Source organism: Solanum verrucosum, unplaced genomic scaffold (genome assembly GCF_900185275.1).
Source record: "Solanum verrucosum unplaced genomic scaffold, falcon-dt-bn FXZP01000108.1, whole genome shotgun sequence".
Lineage (NCBI taxonomy): Eukaryota > Viridiplantae > Streptophyta > Magnoliopsida > Solanales > Solanaceae > Solanum > Solanum verrucosum.
This window is the reverse complement of record NW_026020274.1, coordinates 1,897,462-1,904,146: the sequence shown is the minus strand read 5'-3', so window position 1 is coordinate 1,904,146 and position 6,685 is coordinate 1,897,462. Positions and strand designations below refer to the sequence as shown.

Sequence of the window (6,685 nt, the reverse complement as noted above, 5' to 3'; positions counted from 1 at the left end):
AAATGTGTTCTTTGCCTTGATAGAGTATCTTTTTCTTCTTTTTTATTCTTTTTTTAAAAGGGGATCTTTCTCAAGTTGAAGCAACCAAAAATAATCATTGGAACATAACATTTACCAAGAAAACTAAGTTACCTTGATTTCTACAAAATTTACCATAATATTTCTTAAAGGATACTCATCATCATCACTAGTGTAGTTACCTTGATTTCTACAAAGTGTTAAAAAGGCTACATATACCAAATATCATACTTCTAGCCCTATGAGTATTTTATTAGCCTTAGTCATGTTGTTGTTTAGGTTGATCTCAATCCTCTACAATACCAGTCTTTTGATGATTACCACATAAAACCTTTTTTTCTATTTGTATTGGAACTTGTGGACACTCATTAATAAAGGGTGCATCTTATGTGAACCACAATTATATAGTTATTTATTTATGCAAGAAATAAATATCATCCGACCTTAGCTCAGTTGGTAGAGCGGAGGACTGTAGTGGGAAAATCCCTCAGATAATCCTTAGGTCACTGGTTCGAATCCGGTAGGTCGGATTTTTTAATTAATTTATTTTTACTCTTTTAAAATTCGTTTTCTGGTCTTCACAGACTTCCTTCATTCACTTTTACTTATCGATTTTATATTTTACACGCTTCTTATGATACAATAATAAAGTAAAAGTGAACCGAGGGAATAGAACTAACCCATAAATATCTCAACATCAAGAGGTTATGTCTTGGTTTTGAGTTATAATTAATGAGATATCATTTGCACACATAAATTATTTTCATGTTACAGTATAAAAAAAAAACTTTTTGGCAAAAATAGTTTGCTTCTTAGAAATCGAACATGAACCCTAGCATATCATCAAAAGTTTAGATAAACGAGTAAAAACTTATATTATAATAATTTATTAATTTGGTGTACTGATTGTGGGGCTATTAGTATTTTTAGGTGGCCAACCAAAATCTTACATTAACTTTTAGATTTTATAATTAATAATAAATTATACTAATACAATGAATCAAAGGACTTTTGATTTTTAATCAGATGACAGATGGAAATGAAGAAATTGGAAAGTGATAAAGTTTGATGAGAAAAGTAACAAATGAGCTGTTTTTTACTAGTACTAGTAGTATTGTAGTACCCCTTTGGCTTGAAGGTGACCCTATGCCAACTGTCGGTGGCACATAATATAATACAAATACATTTAATAACAATTATATTATTTATAGAGAAAAAAAAATGCACATTGTCCACATGACTCACCTGGAGTGTCGGCAGATTCCTACTAATACTAATCAGTATTTCCTCCGTTTAAATTTATTTTTTTCGTTTTAATTTTATACATAGCTTAAAGGCTAGAGACTTTTTTTTAACCGAATAAAAAGAAAAGTAAGACAAATAAATTAAAACGAGGGAGGAGCGAGACATATTTACTATTACCACAAAATAGGTTCCCCCACCAAATATATCTTTCATTTTTGCAAAGAAAGATTCACAATCTTGTTTTCCATATTTTTCATTTCTAATCTTAGAAACTATCATCATCAAGTAAGACAATTTGTTATTACTTTGAATGAGATCTTCTAAATTTCTCTCCACACATAAGATTATCGTACAAAAACAAGAGGCCAAGAACAGAATATAAAAGTCTTTGTAGCAAAAAAAGGATAAAGAAAAAAAGAAAAATAAGAAAATGACTTGGAAATTAAACTAATGTCTTGTACTCTTGTATCATTCAATTGATAGTCAATTAATGTCTGCATCAACTTTTTTTTGTTTTAGTTATTTTGTAGTCAGAAATTACTTGATACTAAAGAAATAAACGTTTTCTATCCAAAAGTTTTTTATAGAGCTTGAACTATATATGCGATTTATAATAAAAGTTAGAGGATCTCAATTATTTTGTCACAATTTATGTTAGCATATGCATTAATTTGGTACTTCAATATTTGCATGTATGATATATGTCATCATATTTTTTTATTTTATTAATTATTATTCCTTCGATCTCATTTTACTTGACTCTTATATTCAAAATATTTTCTTTCTTTATTCATTTTAACAAATAAAGAGGTTTTATATATTATTATTTTTCATACTAACTTTAATATTAAGTAACTATGTTGTCAAATTTAGAATTCCATAAACATCATTGATAAGATTAGTTTAATAAAGTACATCCTTATAAAAGCTTCATAAAGAACAACATTAAGTTAATATGGATCGAATAAAATAAAACGAAGGGAGTGTGCAAAGAAATTTCTCACTTTTTTTTTTTTTTAAATAGTGTATATGTAGTGCCTATTCGTACAAAGAAAATATGATTAGGTATCTGAGAACATCTCACTTTGATATAAGTTTTTTTTTTTGTTTTATTAAAGTTGTCCCATCTTCAGCTAGCTTTCTGCTCTTTTATTATTTACGGACTCCTAAATAAATGTACCAATTGATGGTGTAACAAACTTCTTACTTGAAAAACCAATGGACTTAATATATTAGAAAAATTGAATATGTCATCTACATTTTTTTGGAATTAATATAATTGATTTGTTATTTGTACCTTTCATGAAAACCAAGAGTAGTTGTGAAGTGATCAGTGGTCAAAAATAATTGATTCAAGCTAATTAAATTTCAAAAATAAATAACGAAATCTGGCCCTCACAAAGATTTATCATTTATGTTAAGATCGTTTAATTCTTGGACGGTACTGTATTTAGTGGAATTTAATTTGATACCCTTGAGAAATAATTTTCCTTATACGTATTGAAATTAGAAAGCAACATTTAATTATCAGTTTTTAGTAATTTTTAATATTCTTTGGTCGTTTAGTTAATTTGCTTATTAATTGTTGTGGTTGAAGGACATTATAGTAACTCCAGGCCAACTAACTTGTTCTTCTCTCTTGAATGCGTTTGTACCATGCACTTGCTTTTTTTCTTTAATCAATTGATACGTGTAATTGTTATATGAAAATAAAAATTATGTTTTGCATTGATTAACGAGTAGAATCTATAACAGAAATATTAACTATAGAATTAATGTCTTTTAATTTGTAATCAAAACTTTATGTTCGAGTTTCTATTATTATGGATTATAAGAATTATATCAAATTATCTTGAACATTCTTCTTTTGAAGTGTTTCCTTAATTTGGAAATAAAAATTTGAAAAGCTTGGAGATAAATATATTTCTAAGACATCTGTGTAGTAGTGGTTTTTGGATAGTGAGTAATTTTCATGAAATTGGAATAACTAAAAGTTGAAAATGCAGCACTTTAGATTTTTAATTCTCCCAAAGAGAATCTTTTTAAAGTAGAAACTCAACTTATTTCTTTAAACAATCTTTCAGTAACCATTTAATAGCATTTTCAATTTTAAAAAAATAATTGAAAAAAGCTTCTCTGTTAGTGTTTGTTTTAAAAAATGTTTTTGATTATTTTAGCTAAAGAAAAACTAACCGACAATTTATCATTTTGTATCTTTTTTACTCTAGTTATCAAATACTATTTATTCCCCAACATTTAGATAACAAGAGTAAAAAATATATTGTTAAAAAAAAAAAAATTCTTTTTTTTTGAAAGCGTATTAGTAAAAATAAACGAAGGTGAGATAATTTTTAACGTGTCTTGTTACCATCTTCTCTACTTTTCAAATTTCTCAAAATTGTATAAGTAGCCGCCAATATTTTCCCGCTATTCATTCAAGTCTAACAACTTTCTTTGACCTCGTCATTCTAACACACTTGTGTGTTTCATGGTAAAAAGCAACCAAAAATAATGTAAATTATTATATTAGTTCACATAAGTACATTACTCTAAAGTAGGGGTGTGCATTATTCGGATTAAACCGAATTTTTATTCGGATTGGTTTTTTTATTTTTTGGATTGGTTTTGGATTAATAAATTATTTTATTTGGTTTTTTGGTTTGGTTTCGGATTTTAAAAAATAAAAAATCGAAAAACAAAAAAAATTTGAATTATATATATATATATATATACTAGATAATGGTGCCCGTGCTATGCACGAGCCCAATAATATAAATGGTATGTTTTGGGGTTAATAACGGAGTTTTTGAAGCGATTGTTTGCGTGGATAAAGGAATAAGTTTTTTTTATCACAAACATGTACTTTCTTTGACACTATTTAAGGCATAATAAGACTACCCACATACAACATTTTTGAAATATTTTATGTTGTCAATTATTATAATTTATAGTATTTTTATGATAGATTCACTTCAAGAATGAGTGGAATTTTTTGTATTTTTTTCAAAACATATTTTATGTTGTCAATTATCATGATTTATGGTATTTTTACGCAATTTTTAAAAATAAAAAAACACAAAAAAAAATAAGACAAATAAATTAAAATGGACCCAATATATGTTATTTTTGTTGTCTCAATTTATGTGACACAAATAAAATTTGGAGAGTCATCCAAATTTTCATATTTTTTTTAAAAATGTTTTAAGTTATTAATTATTGTGATTTATAATATTTTATGTAACTTTCAAATAACCTACATTACTGGTCACTTTGTCCTAATTTATGTGATATGGATAAAATTATAAAATTAACCCTTTTAAAATTTCTTTTAGATATTTTAAGTTGTTAATTATTATTATTTATAATACTTTTTTGATAATTTTAAAATGATGTGTTGTTTTTTATGTCCCAATATATGTGAGTCTGATAGAATTTTGAGAGTGAACCTATTTTATTATATAGCTTTTAAATATTTTAATTTGGTAATTATTGTAATTTTTAATGCTTTATAAGTCATTTGTAAATGATATATGTTGTTTCCTTTGTCCCATTTTATATAGTATAAATAAAATTTCCAAAACCAACTCAATTTTTAATAATTTTTTAAAAATATTTTAAATTATTAATTATTGCGATTTATAATATTAAAAAAAAATAGAAAATGTACAAAATTTGTATCAGCCAAAAAAATGACCACGATAATTCAAATCCTACAGAAAGCAATAAGGTTGTACGTAAATTTAAAACTTAATATATATTACTCCGTTTGTCTCAATGTATGTAGCATATATAAAATTTCAAGAGTCAATCAAATGTTGTTAATTGTTAAGATTTACAATACATTTTACGTAGTTTTCAATAATTTCACATTAAATAATACATATTACTACTTTTGTCTCATTTTATGTGACATTGATAGATTAATTTTAAGAATCAGTCAATTTCTTTTTTTGTGTTTTTTTAATAAATATTTTAAGTTGTCAATTATCACGATTTATTATATTTTATACATAATTTGTAACGATAGATTAATTTCAAGAATCAATAGAATTTTTTTATATGTATTTATATTTGAAATATTTTATGTTGTCAATTATCATGATTTATAGTATTTTTATGATAGATTCACTTCAAGAATCAGTGGAATTTTTTGTATTTTTTTCAAAACATATTTTATGTTGTCAATTATCATGATTTATAGTATTTGTACGCAATTTTTAAATATAAAAAACACAAAAAAAAGACAAATAAATTAAAATGGACCCAATATATGTTATTTTTGTTGTCTCAATTTATGTGACACAAATAAAATTTGGAGAGTCATCCAAATTTTCATATTTTTTTTAAAAAATGTTTTAAGTTATTAATTATTGTGATTAATGGTGTTAAATTGTCCAATATTATAAATTTTAAAGGTACAACCATAAAAGAAGAATGTACAACACTATCTAAGCACATGTAACACTTGTCATGTGCTAAGTAGTAGATATTCCACTTATTATATATAGTAATTTATGTTGTCAATTATCATGATTTATAGTATTTATACGCAATTTTTAAATATAAAAAACACAAAAAAAAGACAAATAAATTAAAATGGACCCAATATATGTTATTGTTGTTGTCTCAATTTATGTGACACAAATAAAATTTGGAGAGTCATCCAAATTTTCATATTTAAAAAAATAATGTTTTAACTTATTAATTATTGTGATTAATGGTGTTAAATTGTCCAATAATATAAATTTTAAAGGTACAACCATAAAAGAAGAATGTACAACACTATCTAAGCACATGTAACACTTGTCATGTGCTAAGTAGTAGATATTCCCACTTATTATATATAGTAATATATGTTTAGGTTTAGAATTAAATTACAGTTAACCACTTTTTGTCCCTTTTTAGTTATTGCCTTTCATGATGATTACGTCTATATTTTATGTTTGAACATCTTTAATAGGTATACTTATACGTATTGTGTTTTAAGTTTTACTTATGATTTATATTAGAAAATATATTTAAGGGATTCAATATTGTTACTTTGGTTATGTTATTAATTATTGACATAACCGAATAATCAAATAAAAAAAAATCGAATCAAATAGAGGAAAATCAAACCAAACCAAATTTATTTTGGATCGAATTGGGTTATACTTTTACAAAACCAAAACCGAAAAACCGAATGCACACCCCTACTCTAAAAAAGGCAAAAATAAAAATCAGTGAAATCCCAAAATTCCATCTTTATGACGTCATAATTAAAAAACCGGGCCCCATAAAAGGACAAATTTAGCAGCTGTTTTTGCTTCACAGCTAATGAAAACGACACACCAACATCACTCAAAAAGGTTTATGGGACCCACAAGATATGACACGTGGAGCTCTACAAACCGTCAGATCATTCTGTCGGCGATGTGGAGTG

The 6,685-nt window shown here is 25.5% G+C and overlaps 1 non-coding gene across 1 annotated transcript; it reads left to right on the top strand.

The window, feature by feature from the left end:
- Positions 1 to 456: 456 nt before the first annotated feature.
- TRNAY-GUA (transfer RNA tyrosine (anticodon GUA)) lies at positions 457 to 548 on the top strand. The gene is given in 2 exon segments: positions 457 to 493; positions 513 to 548. It is a non-coding gene; the product is annotated as a tRNA-Tyr (tRNA).
- Positions 549 to 6,685: the final 6,137 nt, after the last annotated feature.